At 31.8% G+C, this 16168-nt stretch overlaps 2 long non-coding RNA genes across 3 annotated transcripts; one reads left to right on the plus strand and one right to left on the minus strand.

Annotated features, from left to right (window-relative positions):
• The first annotated feature begins 8715 nt into the window (after nt 1-8715).
• LOC148252935 (uncharacterized) lies at nt 8716-11871 on the plus strand. 2 transcript variants are annotated; one of them, XR_015813422.1, is made up of 2 exons: nt 8716-11366; nt 11448-11871. It is a non-coding gene; the product is annotated as an uncharacterized LOC148252935 (long non-coding RNA). The 2 variants fall into 2 exon arrangements; XR_015813423.1 differs by having other exon boundaries at nt 11451-11871.
• Nucleotides 11872-12770: 899 nt separating this feature from the next.
• Nucleotides 12771-15708, minus strand: LOC148252936 (uncharacterized). Its single transcript, XR_015813424.1, has 2 exons — nt 15383-15708; nt 12771-14233 (listed from the first exon to the last, which is right to left on the minus strand). It is a non-coding gene; the product is annotated as an uncharacterized LOC148252936 (long non-coding RNA).
• Between the last annotated feature and the right edge of the window lie 460 nt (nt 15709-16168).

The raw sequence follows: 16168 nt of genomic DNA on the forward strand, positions 1-16168 counted from the left end.
GCCAGTGCTGTGCGTGGCAGTGCGCAGGAGAATAAGACAATTTCGTGGCAGTCTGACATGCATTTTACTGTTCCGCAGCTCCCTTCGGTGCAATTCCACAAGATTTGCGTTGGATCGTGGGCGCAAAGTGCTCTGCGGTGAATTTTAGCCAATCCAAAACGATGAACGGTGGTGATTGGTGGTGATTGGTGACTAGTGGCAACGACACGTGGCAGTCTGGTGGTGGCGCATGTGGAGGTGTGTGGAATTCTGGTGGTTGCGCACAGTGAGTCCTAGGAGGCCGATTCGAGTAAGTGAGTTAAAAAAAAAACTCAGATGATTTACTGTTTTAGATTTAGGGTTAATTAATCATATTTAATTTTAATAAATTATTTATCTGGTTTAGAATTAGGAATAAGTCTAGACACGGGTGTTTGAAATTAGGGGATAACCAAGTCATTACTAACTTGAAATGGATATCACTATAATAGGTTGATCTTGTACATCGGAGATAATTTTATGAACGAGATTTAGACAGAAATAAGGTAAATACATAAGTGCTTACAAGTGTAGTTTAATCTTTCTAAGATATTAAAATTGTGACATCTAATAACGGGTAATTAGGCACATGATTTCGATGGAATTTTACTACTGATTGTTGTGTTCTTATTTATGTTTATTACTAAAATTTCTGATGAATGGTTTTGTTATGTTTTGGTAACTGAATTTGTATATATACTATTTGCAATGTAATTGGGAGTATATTAAGGATATGGTCTATGATGATGAATAGTTACAGTATGCATTTTATAGGTATAGAATATATTAAATAATAAAAATTAAGAAATTTATTAGTGAGTTAAAATAAATAAATAGACATTAAAAGATTTAAAAAACTCAATTAATCGGTATCACCAAGGGGTAGGTGTGTATGTAGCTTTTTGGCATGTGATTGTGGTGAACCTTACCCGTGGATACGACTTTAGCCAGATGTGGTGAAGCAATAAAAATTGTGAACTGTATACTATGTACTGCAAACTATGAACTGTGAACTAAATTGTGACGTATTTACGAGTTAGAGGGGACCTTTACTGCTCTCGTTGATACTGGCAAAAATGCATCACGCAGTGAAACTATTTTAATAGGATATAAACTGATATGAATGAATAAGAAGTCATGTGTAACGTTTATGATACTGAAACACTAAATTAGTATCTACTGAACTGTTTACTGTCTAAATTGTGATACTGAATACTAAATTATGCTATTTATTGAATTGTTTATGTCCTGAATTATGATATTAAAATAATGAGTTCTGAATGTTTATTTAATAAACTGATTTATAAGGTTTGGTTAATGAATTAGGGTGTAGATACCACATGTTTTCTGAATTAAAGAGACAATTGTTTTGAACTATCTCTGTCAGCAATTTTATGTTTTCTACCAACTTGGATAGATTATCCTATTATTTGTTGGTACTTACATGCTTATTGAGCATATTAAGCTCACACTATTTATTATTCATTTCTTCCATATCAGGATATTCAGAACCCCTCTCTTGAACAGTAAAAGACTTGTTAGGAGATCGTTTAATTTTTATTTTAATTCCAACTGTACTTAATGTTAATTATTTCATTTTTAGTGAGTATTTATTTTAGAGTTTAAACATGTCTCATTGATATTGGATATTTTTACCTAAGTATGCAAGGAATGTACTTTTTATTATTTTAAAATTTATTGCGTGAAGTATTTCTATAGATTATTTTATCATGATATGTTGTGCGCATTGTCAGGACTCTAAATGGGAGTTCGGACTATCACTTTGTCTTTGCATCAATCAAGAGGACTAACTAATTATGGAAGAACAATTACAATATGAGAAGAGAATAAATGTGTTGGCCTGATTATTTTGTGCAGATTTTGAAAAATGTAAGTCTTATTTTATACTAAAACTTATGAAATCTTTGAACTCAAATAAAGAATCATAAACTATTTAAAGTAAATAAACAATTGTGGGTTATTTAAAATGTGGTTTCTTAAATAAAGAATTCATGGCTATTTGGTACTTGATTTTATTATACTTATTGGATATTTTACTTAATTTATATAAAATACTTATGAACATTTCAAATAAATTTAATCTTTGTGCAGAAGAACTTATTATCCATTTTTTTAAAAGTAAGAAGCAAATTTATTGAGATTATGTTAAAAGTTTATCACACTGCAATATATTTTTTTTGAATTATAAGCAACAAAAACTTGATTTTTTGGTCTTTTTAATCTAAAAAATCCTCTAACAATTTATACAATTTTACAATAATGAAGCTCAAAGGGAATTCAAAATTCTAGGTGAAGATGATTAGTGCTATTAGAATAATAAAGCTCAAAAGGAAAAGTGAATGAAGAAAAATGAGATAGATGGAAATAGCTTTGAATATTTTCTGCTAACCATTTTTTAATTTCGTAATTTTAATCTTTAGAAGACCAATTTAATGATAACGGTTAATCAAGTCTACCTTCTTCACATTTCTTTACCACACTTTACACACATACGTATGTACAGTTATTACCTTGATAATTGATTAAAATTAGATAATTAAGTGTTAAGTGCTTCATAATATAAATAAATTTATCGACCATACAAGTATGACACCATAAATTTTTGTTAAAAATTTATAGAAACAAAACTTAGAGGATCACAATCACTTAATAATTTTTTATTTCAAATTACTGATTTAAGAAGAAAAAATATGTAACAAAAATTAGCTAATTTTTTAAATTCAAAGCTATAGAAGTTTTACATTTTTTATGTACACATATGGTGTGTATAAAAAAAAGTGTGGTAAAGTTGAATTTATTTTTTTGATTTTGTCATAATACTATTATATAAGAGAACTTCATCAAAATTTGTACAAGATATCAAGATTTTGATTTGGTAGAATGCTTGATCAACATGATAAATTTTTTATTTCATCCCTAAATTCTCTTTGTTTCTTTTCATTTATTGCTTGGTTTTTGTTAATTAATGTAATACATTTGTTTGTTTCTTTTGAAAAATTTACTATACTTTACAATAATGCGATTAGTTATTTTAATGCAATATTTTAGTTTAAATCATATATTTATATACCAATCTATAAAAATCAGTTAAAATTTAATATTAGAAACATGATCTAATTATTAACGAAAATTCTAAAATATCTTTTAACATCCTACACAGTGTAATATAAAAAATATAAGTTGATAATGATAACATTTTAAACTCTAAACTAAAGGTTTATATGCTCACAACATTTAGCACCTTGTGAGCATTTTAAATGATTGTATACTTGCACAAACTTTATTTTGTAATATTAACTTAACATATTACTAATCTTGTAAGTTTAATTAATGTGATATATTTGTAAGTTTTTTAAGTTAGCTTTAACATATTAGTAACCTTGTACAAAATTTTAAAAGATAATTATACATAAAAAACTATTCCACCACATGGTCTATTAGAGCTTAAAAATGAAAAATTCATCCTCCTTGGAAGTTTACTATTCAAGTAATTAATTTGTTCTCTCTTCCTCTTAGCTCACAGTCAACATTTGTTTTCCTCACATATATCATTTGTTAATTTTCAACTCAATTTTTAGCCTTAAACCTAACTTTTAGTCTCAAATTTTTCCTCACATTATGTATAAATTGACGTATATGAATATATAAATATATAAAAGAGGAAATTATCAATTAATATTAAGTAGGTTAGATTGATGGCATAGAGATGCAATTACAATTCAATGTGTACTATTCCAAAATGTTAAATTTTGTGATAAAATGAACTACTATTAAGATACTAATTAGTTTGATAACTTCATAACTTAGTTTACTTGTTTAACTATCCGTCATTTGTCACATGACTTTTAGAGGGAGAAAGAATACGTACAAGATCTCTTATTTGTATAGAAGTAAAAAATCATTCAATTTTTCATTTGTCTCACGACCTATATGGGCATAAGGAATACTTATAAAATCTCCTATTTGTATAGAAGTACAAAATCAAATAGTACAAGCTTGCTGTAAACTTAAACAATAATTAAAACTCATTTGTAACGGCCCCGAAAATTTAAATGAAATATATGTATTAAAAATGTCAAATGCAGAACCGTGATAAAAATTTTGACTAACATCCCTTACACAATAACCAAAACATACTCAAAATATGAAATTACAAACTAACTAAGAGAGAAATTCGAAAATAAAAACTATAAATATAACTACGGAGTCTTTAGGCGTCCCCTTCGCCGTCTTCCTGCGGAACGGGCTCGGGAACAATGTCTTCCTGATCTGAAATGGTTAAATAAGGAATGAGCTACACCAGCCCAGTAAAGACATCACACTATCTCACCGCCACGGAGGTAAAGGTGAGTAGAAAACACAAAGAGACCAATGGAGCATAATTTATAACAAATTCTTTTATCAATAATAAAATCCTTCACTGTCCACTTACTTCGGTGAAGTTCATAAAACAACATACGAAAGCAATAACATTATCATCATAAAACAACATACGAAAGCAATAACATTATCATCATCATGAAATCATATGAACTGTATAACATAATATTTACCACGCCTTTGCATTTTAATCATTACACAACATATTTTCCTCATTTACCAGCCTACTAGTATCCATGGGGATCCATAGGGGTCCCGCTACCCGTGAACCCTTAACATTTATAACCTGATTCCAGGGCCGTCCCCACACCCCGTCCGGTATGGGCGCCAAAATCATGAACCTCAATACCCCGTCCGGTATGAGGGTAAAATGGGCCGTCTCCATACCCCATCTGGTATGGGCGCCAAACACATAAGGTCTCCATACCCCGTCTGGTATGAGAGACCACATTCCTGGTAGGGTTCCTTACTGACCCGATCCGTCCACCATCTCCCAGGATATCTAGTCAGGCTGTCCACAATATCCACTATCAATTCACATAACCTTTTTGCCTTTTTTCTTAATCTCATTCATCCAATCATACAAAACATGTAGACCAGTAATTTATGCCAAACAAGACAACACACAATATCGGGTTCTCAGTCATTCAACCCATAATCAATAAAATAGTGTTATATGCACACGAAACTATGAAATGAAAACATCAGACATCATGCTGCATTTAATACTGGAAATTAAATCAAACACTAATAGACCAACACAGTATCAGACTCGGACTCCATTGGCAACCTTAATCAATTATACATCTATAAAGTTACACAGTACAGTTTAATTATTTATTTAGCTTTAATACCGTGATAGGAAATAGGGTGAGGGGTCCTTACTTGTTTCGGGGTCTGAATACGGCTCTATAGTGCGCCTACAGGCTGTCCCTAATTTTCCCTGAATTTTTCTCGAGGAACTGAAACGCACTACTGGTACCTGCACATGTCCCAAAAAATTCCAAATTAGACCTAGGGCCCCTTTCGGCCAATATCGCAATTCCGGCACGACGGCTCCGCCGTGCTCCGGCGACGGCGCCGCCGCAAGCGGCGGTGATTCACCTCGGATTGGCCATTTTCGGCCGAATTCAGCCACACTTGCATCGGTCCCTGCGATAGAACAACCCTAGGGCCCTCGATGGGCCAAAAAATCACGAAAAATCGAAGCTTACCGGCGGCGGTGCTCTCGGGTGCGGTGGCTCTCCGGCGTGAATCGTGTTTTGGTGATTTGGCTCCGATCAACCTGTAGAGAAAAGAACGGTGATCACAGTGGTATAAAATTTGCATCGAACGGAGGCCGGGAAGGGCCTCATCGAAGACAAAAACCGAGGAGCGGCACGGCGGCGCCGCTGGGTTTCGACTGAGTTTTCCTGCCGTTTGGCCGGTGGTTTGGCCATAGGCGGACTCAGCGTCAAAAAACGAGCAAGGGGGAGAAAAATTACCTCGATCGGCGGTCAGAAATTTCCCCGGTGCGGCGGCCGGTTCCTCCGGCGACTGGTTCTTCTTCTCCGGTGAGCACTGGCGGCTAGGGTTTCTTTGGTCAGGTGTGGGTGGGGGTATTTATACCCTTCGCCTTTTAATATTGACCATCCATCAAGATTGAATCTGGACCGTTCGATCGCGATTTAATTGGGATTAAATCTGGACCGTTCATCACGATGAAATCTGGGCCGCCGTGCCTGATTAAATCTGGGTCGTTCGTGCGCGTGAATCTGGGTCGTTCGTGCGCGTGAATCTGGGCCGTCCATGTGCGTGAATCTGGGCCGTCTGTGCGCACGTTTGATCTGGTCCGTCCGTGCGTGCGGGAACAGATCTGGGCCGTCCGATCGCACGCACGCGGATCGCCCCCGTGGCCCGTCCCCTGGTCAGCGTGTCCTTGCCACGCGGCGCGTCCTGGTTGGTCGGGGCTGCTGACCGGGCCGCTGACGTGGCTGCTGACGTGGCACAACTTTTCTAAATTATGTTTTGACCCCCGATTTTCGATTTTCTTTTCAAAAACACCCCCATAACCCAAATTTTCACCCCTTTTTCCCAAAATCAATTTCAATTAAATCCAAATAATATTTTTACCCAATTTTATCATTATTATTATTTTTATTTTTATTAAATTAAATAAATCAATTAAAATTTCAATAATTACAAAATAAACTAAATAAAATAAATTAAAAATTAATAATAATAATAATAATAATAATAATAAAATTAATGGGTGTTACATCATTGGTGGAAAGCAGCAGTTCCATTAGGGCGAGTTCATTACCTGCACAAGGTGTAAAAAAGACCAATGTTTTTGCCACCGCACTGCTAGGGATTACAGGCTCTACCAAGATGCTTTGGCTAATAAAAAATGGAGGTGGCCCGATTGGCATTATGAGAGATAAATCTTTATCATTATTTTGGTTGCATATGTATATATTTGTGTAAATCTACTACATGTTATGGTAAGTAATGTGTGTATATGTGTGTTTGTAAAAGATGAACTGTGATGCTCATGAAGGAAGGGTAAGTCGAAAAACTTGCAGAGGGTGTACAAGAGATCCAAAATGCAAAACACATCTCTTGCGTCTGCTTTGGTTGCTACAAGTGTTGCTTTAGGAATTATCAATCCAGCACCTGCATTTATTATTTGCATAATTCACTGCCCTAATCTTACCTAACCATCACTCTGGCTTATTTGTTGTGCAAATTCAAAATTTCATCTTTTAGACTTTATGTTGACTATACGTAAACTCTAGACTTCATGATCATATTTTTTAATTAACGACTCGAACTTGATCACCACTTTCAGTTGGAATCTAGATGCAGGTGCCATCTTCAGCGTATAGTACACAAATCCCTCTTGTGTTGGCGGTAGCATCTGCAGAAGCTTTAGATGTGGAGGTGGTGGACGACAAGGCTCTCTAACTAGTCGTTTGTTCAAAAGTCTTAGCTTCATGAAAAATGTGATCATTAATTTTTTTTTTTAGTTATGTATGAATGCTTGATCAACGTGCTAAATTTTATATTCCATCTCTATAAGTTCTTTTTTTTTTTTCATTTATTGCGTGATTTTTATTAATTAATTTGATATATTTTTTTATTTCTTTTGAAAAATTTAATATATTTTACAATAATGTGATTAGTTATTTTAATGCAATATTTTAATTTAAATCATATATTTACATAACAATATATAAAAATTGGTTAAATTTAATATTAGAAACATAATCTAATTGCTAATAAAAATTCTAAAATATCTTTTATAACAGTCAGCCATATTCTATGGGTACTTAGTTGAATAAAATCTTTTAATCATGTGATTTATTTACTAATGTAAAAAATATATATGTTCTCTTATTTAAATAAAGAGAAATAAAAATAGGTTAACAATTTAAATACAATTATTCTAAAATAGGAGAATAAACCTATAGAATTTCAAAGAAAGGTGTATTCTCAATTAAGGTACTTTGAAAAAAATTGTAACTTCTTAAAATTACTATTGCTTTAAGTAAATTAAATAATAATAAGAACTAGAAAAAATATACATTTATATAGGTGAACAAAAATTAAATTATAAATATGAATAATTAAACCTGGATATAAATTTTTTTAGTTTATATAGCATGTAAAACTAAAAAGTAAGTATAAATAAATGAACACAAATGTGTGTATAAATAAACACATAAAAAATAAATATATGTTTAAAAATATATAAAAGTGTTATACAAATATATAGGAATATATATTTAGAGACATATAGATATGTATATGTAATAAGAAAATAAACATATATATATGTATTTGTGTGTATACATGTATATATATATATTTATATATATATAGATATGTATATGTAATAAGAAAATAAACACATATATTTGTTTGTATATATATCTCTCTAAGAAGTATAGTGATGTCTAGATAAAAAATATATATATATCTATATTCAACTATTATATGCATATATATAGGCATATTATAAATATGTGTATGTAAACAACATAAATTTTTTAAAAATAAAATACAAATAAAAGAAATTAATTTAAATAGTTTGCCGCCAGCAATGATCAACACTCGGGGGAAGATTGGTTGCCCCTGATTTGACACCACTCACCGACCCAAGTTGTGGCTAGGACCGAGCCACATGGTGAGCTGCTATGATGACCGGCTAGGTGTCATGAAAACCAACCATCTTTCCCAGTTGTGGTCCGCGATCCAACATATCAACGACTATCATGTCGTGTATGCATTTAGACCGTCAGATAATAGGTTAAATTTAGTTAAAAGCGTCATTCTCTTCACAACTTCGTCTTAATCTTCTTTAAACAAAAAATTCTAGTTAAACAAGTGAGTGAGTGGGAAGGTTGGGAGCATAAAATAGTAGAAAAAGAGAGAGAGAGTGATGCACCAGAATATAACGCGTGCTCTGTATGCGTATCAAAGGAGAAATCACTTCTTTTTGAGAAGGTGAGTCATTTTTTCCTCTTCTAATTTGTTCATTTTAGTTCTTTGGTGTTCTAAGACTAATTTTATTTGGAAAATTAACTCTTAAATTGCTGTTGCAAGTCCCAAAACTCAGAACAGTAGCTGCTGTACCTGAATGACCACTTTGTTTAGGTAGGGTTCTGTTTTCTATTCCAATTTTTTTTCTGTTTCGTTTTTTTTTTATAAATTCATAATTAATCATTAGGACAACGTGTTAGGAATGTTAGAATTTATTTTCAAATAGTAAAATAAATCACAAATCCGAATCTAACCCAAAACATCACTCAACTCTATATGCATAGTCATACTGAGCTGCAGAGAAGAATTTTCGATATTTCAACAATTTTTTCGTGTAATTTAGCTTCTATCTTATGCATTTATCAGGTAAGACGGTTGACATTTCAGATTATACAAAAATGGCTTCATAGATTAATTTACGATGGTAAGCTCTTTTAAAAATCAAAATTAAGTTGTGTTTTAAATTGTTAGAGTAAGTGAGTGTCATTTGTATTTTTGTGTTAATTTTTTTTACTGACTTTTTATGTTTTAACATTTAATTATAATATTAATTTAGTACAAATTAAATGACGAATAAATATTAGCAAAACTAGGAAGAAAGGGACAAAAAATAGAAGCTCATATCTTTTTGTTAAGAGTGCCGGGCACCAAAGTGCCCAGTGATTATGCAGCACTGTTCTATAGTACTAGTTCTCAGAAGAGATGTTTTTCCGAGCACCCATAATGGCTTGGGACGTCTCTGGCATTGTGAAGAAATGCATATGCCAAACCGGAGGGTGTAGAGATGACCCGAGCATCCATGAATGCCAAAGACAGAAAGCTCGAAGTGTGCCACTGCACAGTCTGCTTTTCTTGGGCCAGTTGCCTATACAACAGGCCAAAGGGCCATGCTGGCCCAATAGGCATGAAATCATGCTGAGGGGCCTTCATGGAAGCTCACTAAGCCACGAGCCCAGTATGGGGACTTTCCCATGGGCTGGACAGCTGGAGAGATTGGGGTCTTTGGGAAGAACTAAGAAAGAAAAATTAATAAAAATTCGAAAAAAATGGAAATTTGTAAAAGTTAAATTAGAAAATGGTTAAGTATAATACGAGATGGAAATTGGGTAAGGTAATTGTGATACTGGCAGTAAAATAAAAATAAAACTAAAAATAAAAATAAAGTAAAATTTAAATTTAGATAAAATAAATTTTTAAATTAATAAAAAAGGAATAGAATTAAAAATTGAAGTAAACAAAATAACATAATTAATTACAATAAAAGTCTAAGTATAAAAAATAATCATTGAAGTAATTAAATTATAATAATTTTACATATTAGTAAATTAAATAAGGAATAAAAAATCATATTAAATTTAAGAAATTATTAAAGGGTTTAAAACTCAAATAACACAATATTTAGTTAAATGTGGTTCACTGATTTCATGCCAGTCCAGCCAGCATGGCCTGCTAGCCTATTGCACAAGCAACTGGCGCAAGGGAAATAGACTCTGTAGTGGCATACTGCTAGCTTTCCATCTTTTGCATTCACAGATGCCCAGATCAGCTTTGCACCCTCTGACATTTTCTTTTCTACACCATGCTAGAGAAGTCTTAAGCAATTCTGGGTACCCAGAAAAATGTCTCTTATGTGAACTAGTACTGCAGAATAGGGCTGCATAACCACAAGGCACTTTGGTGTCCGACATTCTTAGAAGAAACAAATGAACTTTTGTTTTTTGTCATTTTCTTTCCAGTTTCTCTAATAATTATTCGTCATTTAATTTATACTGAATTAATATAATAATTAAATGTTAAAACTCATAAAATTAGTAAATAAAAATCACTAAAAAAATGCAAATGACAATTACTCACTCTATCTATTTAAAACACCGGTTAGTTTTAATTTTTGAAAGAGTTTACCACATGCAAATTAATATATAAAGGCTATTTTTGTATAATCTAAAATATTACCTATCTTACTTAATAACTGCACAAGACATAAGCTAAATCGCGTGAAGGAATTGTTGAAAATTTGAAGATTTTTCTCTACAGTTTAGTATGATTATGCATGCTAAGTTGAGTGATGTTTTCAAGATAGATTCGTGTTTGTGATTTGTTTTACTACTAAAAAATAAATTCTAACATTTCTAACACGTTATCCTAATGATTGATTATGAATTTGTAAAAAAAAAATAAAATAGAAAATGAGTTGGAATAGAGAACAGATGCCTACTTAAACAGAGGCGTCGTTCAAGTGTAGCAGCTATTGTTCTAAGTTCTGGGACTTGCAGCAATAATTTAATAGTTAATCTTCCAAATAGAAATGTCTTATGACACCAAAGAATTAAAAAGAATAAATCAGAAGAGGAAAAAATGACTCATCTTATCAAGAAGAAGCAATTTCTCCTCTGATACTCACATAAAACATGTGTTCTATTCTGGTGCGTCTCTCTCTCTATACTATCTTTTGCTCTCAATCTTCCCTCTCATTCACTTGTTTAACTGGAATTTTGGGTTTGAAGAAGATGAAGATGAAGTTTTGAAGAGAAGGAAGCCTTTATCTAAATTTACCCAACATCTCAATGGTCCAAACACATGCACGGTGTCCCAAACATTGATATGTTGGATGGCCGACCACAACTGGCAAAGATGGCCAGTTTTCTTGACACCTAGTTGGTCATCACAGCAACTCACCATGTGGCTTGGTCCTAGCCACAACTTGGAATGGTGAGTGGTGCAAATCAAGGCAATCAATCTGCCCGAGTGCTAATCATTTCCTGCGGCAAACAACTCAAATTAATTTCTTTTATTTGTATTTTATCTTTTTAATTTAATTTATTTACACACACATATATATAATATAACTATATACATATGCATACAACAGTTAAATATAAATGTTTATATATTTATTTTATCTAAGCATCACTATATTTCTTATAGTTATATATATACACACAAATACACATTATATGTTTATTTTCTTATTACATATACATATCTATATGTATCTAAATATATATTTCCATATATTTGTATAACACTTGTATATATTTGTATACATATATCTATATTTATTTTTGCGTGTTTATTTATAGACACATATTTTTCATTTATTTATACTTAATGTTTACTTATACATGCTATATAAACATTAAATAACTTTATATCCTGGTTTAACTATTCATATGCATATCTATAATCTAATTTTAGTTCACCTATATAAATGTATATTTTATTCTAGTTCTTATTATTATTTAATTTATTTAAAGTAATGGCAATTTTAGAAAGTTATAATTTTCTTCAAAATACCTTAATTGAGAATACTCTTTTATTTAAAATTGTATAAGTTTATTTTTTTATTTTAGAATAATTGTATTTAAATTGTTAATCTATTTTTATCTGTTTTTTTAAATTAGAGACTATATATATTTATTTTACATTAGTAAATAAATCAGATGATCCAAAGAGTTTATTAAACTAAATATATAGTTGCATATATCTGACTATTACATTTCTTCCCTCTTTAAACAAAATTTGTCCCCAAATTTTGAAATTTTATTCCTAGTACAAATCTCTCATAGTGGTGTTTAAGGACAAGTATTTGGTAGTATGAGTGACAAAACTTCAGGAGCCTTTATTGTTTGTAAGGAAATCAGAACTCCTTTTTAGGGTGTGATTATTTTGGTATACGATTTTCAAGCATATGCCAAATGTTTTGGGTGATTTACCAGTGACTAGACAAGTGTGTTTGAAACTCACTTATCTAAAACTGGCATGGATATCTAGTTTGAAATTCACTTCTCTTTGTTAAATAAAATTGTATTTAATAGTTTAAATTACAGTTAGGAGAATTTTTAATTTGTTAAGTTATTATATATGGAAATAGGATATTTTTATGGGTTATTGTTTACATTGAGTAGCTTCTCGCTGCAAATGACTAGCACTCAGGGGTAGATTGGTTGCCCCTGATTTGACACCATTCACCGTTTCAAGTTGTGGCCAGGACCCAGCCATATGGTGAGCTCCTATGATGACCAGCTAGGTGTCAAGAAAACTTGCCACCTTTGCCAGTTGTGGTCGGCCATCCAACATATCAATGGCTAGGACGCCGTGCATGTGTTTAGACGGTTGAGATGTTGGGTAAATTTAGATAAACACTTCCTTCTCCTCACAAGATCATCTTCATCTTCTTCAAACCCAAAATTCCAGTTAAATAAGTGAGTGAGAGGGCATGTTTTGTCTGTGTATTAGAGTAGAAATCACTTTTTCTTGATGAGGTGAGTCATTTTTTCCCTTTTAAATTTGTTCCATTAAGTTCTTTGGTGTCCTAAGACCATTTATATTTGAAAGATTAGTTCTTAAATTGTTGCTGCAAGTCTCAGAACTAAAACTAATAGCTAGTTCACCTGAACGACACCTTTGTTTAGGTAAGCATCTGTTCTCCATTCCAATTCTATTTATATTTCGTTTTTCTTTTACAAATTCATACAACATGTTATGAATGTTAAAATTTATTTTAAACAATAAAACAAATCACAAACCCGAATATAACCTAAAAACATCACTCAACTTTGCATGCATGGTCACACTTAGTTTCAGAGAAGAACACTCGAGATTTCAACAATTCCTTCGTGCAATTTAACTTTTGTCTCCTGCATTTCTCAGATAATATGGGTGATATTTCTAGTTATACAAAAAAATGGCCTCCATGGATTAATTTGCATATGGTAAACTTTTTCAAAAATTAAAATTAAGTGGCATTTTAAATAGATAGATAGAGTGAGTGTCATTTGCATTTTTGTGGTAATTTTTATTTATTAATTTATGAATTTTAATATTTAATTATTATATTGATTTAATAGCAATAAAATGATGAATAATTATTAGCAAAACTAAGAAGAAAGGGACGAAAAACATAAGCTCCTCTATTTTTGTTCAGAAAATCGAGGACCAAAGTTCCTTGAGATTATGCAACATTACTCTACAATACTGGTTAACGGAAGAGACTTTTTTCTGGGCACCTATAATGGCTTGAGACGTCTCTAACATGGTGTAGAAATGCATATGCCAAGCCGGAGCATGCAGATATGATCCGTGCATTTGTGAATGCCAAAGATGGAAAGCCGGTACTGTGCAACTGCACAAAGTTTGTTTCCTTTGGGCCAGTTGCTTGTGCAACAGACCAGCGGGTCGTGATGGCCCGATATTCATGAAATCATGCCGAGGCGCCTTCACAGAAGCCCACTGGGTGACAAACCCAGCAATGGGACTTTCCCATAGGCGAGAGAGTTGGAAAGGTTGGTGTCTTTGGGAAGAACCAAGAAAGAAAAATTAATAAAAATGGAGAAAAATGGAAATTTGTAAAAGTTAAATTGGAAAATGGTTAAGTGTAATATGAGATGGAAATTGGGTAAGGTAATTGTGACGGTGGTATTAAAATAAAAATAAAACTTAAGTAAAATTTAAATTAAGTTAAAAAAATATTTAAAGTAATAAAAAGGAATAGAATTAAAAATCTAAGTAAATAAAATAATGTAATTAACTATAATAAAAGTTTAAGTAAAACAAATAATCTAAAAAGCAATTGAAGTAATTAAATTATAATAATTTTATATATTTATAACATAAATTGAAATAAAAAATATATATTAAATTTAAAAAATTATTAAAAGGTCTAAAACACAAATAAAACAATGTCCAGTTAAATCTGGTTCATTGATTTCTTTGGATGGATATTGAGTTTAATAAGGGAGCCATTAGGCTTTGGTTGTGATATTGAGTTCTAGTTTGGAACCAGGTTTAGTGATCTGAAGACTCTAAACTGATTGCTCTTCATGATCCTAGGACTCAAGGACATAGATTATGACAATTAGAGAGATAACTGATTGATGATGACCAGAGAGTACAGAGTAAATTGTATATATTTATTCACGTCTTTATTATTACTAATTGATTGTGCTTCCACTTTTAGCTAGTTGGTAACTTGTACCCTCTATAGAAATAGTGTTAGTAGCTGCGTGCGTAGATTTGTTAAAATATCACTCATCATACCTAATAAATGCACGAGACAAAAGTTAAATCGCATGAAGGAATTGTTGAAAATTTGAAGATTATTCTCTCTAACTCAATGTGACTGTGCATGCATAGTTGAGTGATGTTTTTAGGTTAGATTCGGATTTGTGATTTGTTTTCCTGCTGGAAAATAAATTTTAACATTCCTAACATGTTATTCTAATTATTGATTACGAATTTGTAAAATAAAAATAAAACAGAAAAGGAATCAGAATAGAAAATAGACAACTATTTGAATAGAATTGTTTTTCAGGTGCACCAGCTACTATACTTAGTTGTGGGACTTGCAGCAACAATTTAAAAGCTAATCTTCCAAATAAAAATGACCTTAGGATACCAAAGAACTAAAAAGAACAAATTAAAAGAGAAAGAAATAACTCACCTCTTATCATGAAGAAGCAATTTCTCTTCTGATACGCACACAAAACACGCGTTCTATTCTGGTGCATCACTCTCTCCCTCTCTTTCTACTATTTTTTGCTATGAACTTCCCCACTCACTCATTTGTGTAACTGGAATTTTGGGTTTGAAGAAGATGAAGACGAAGTTGTGAAGAGAAGGAAGCTTTTAACTGAATTTAACTCATCATCCGACTGTCCAAACACATGCACGGCACCACAGCCATTGATATGTTGGATGGCCGACCACAACTGGCAAAGATCGTCAGTCTTAATGACACCTAGAAGGTCATCACAGCTGCTAACCATGTGGTTTGGTCCTGGCCACAACTTTGAACCATGAGTTGTGTCAAATCAAGGGCAACCAATCTGCTCCTGAGTGTTAATCATTTCCAACGGCAAACTATTCAAATTAATTTCTTTTATTTGAATTTTATTTTTTAAAAATTTATTTTATTTACACACATATATATAATATACCTATATATATATATTATCTAGACATCATTATATTTCTTAGCAATATATATACACAAACAAATTACATATATATGTGTTTATTTTCTTATTACATATACACATCAATATGTATCTAAATATATATACACACACAAATGCATATATCTATGTTTATTTTCTTATTACATATACATATCTAAATGTATCTATTTATATATTCCTATATATTTGTATAATACTTTCATATTTTTTAAACATATATATATTTTTGCGTGGTTATTTATACAGACCCTTTTGTTCGTTTATTTATA

The sequence above is a fragment of the Carica papaya genome, chromosome 7, assembly GCF_054855325.1.
Source record: "Carica papaya isolate Zhongbai chromosome 7, ASM5485532v1, whole genome shotgun sequence".
In the NCBI taxonomy this organism is placed as follows: domain Eukaryota; kingdom Viridiplantae; phylum Streptophyta; class Magnoliopsida; order Brassicales; family Caricaceae; genus Carica; species Carica papaya.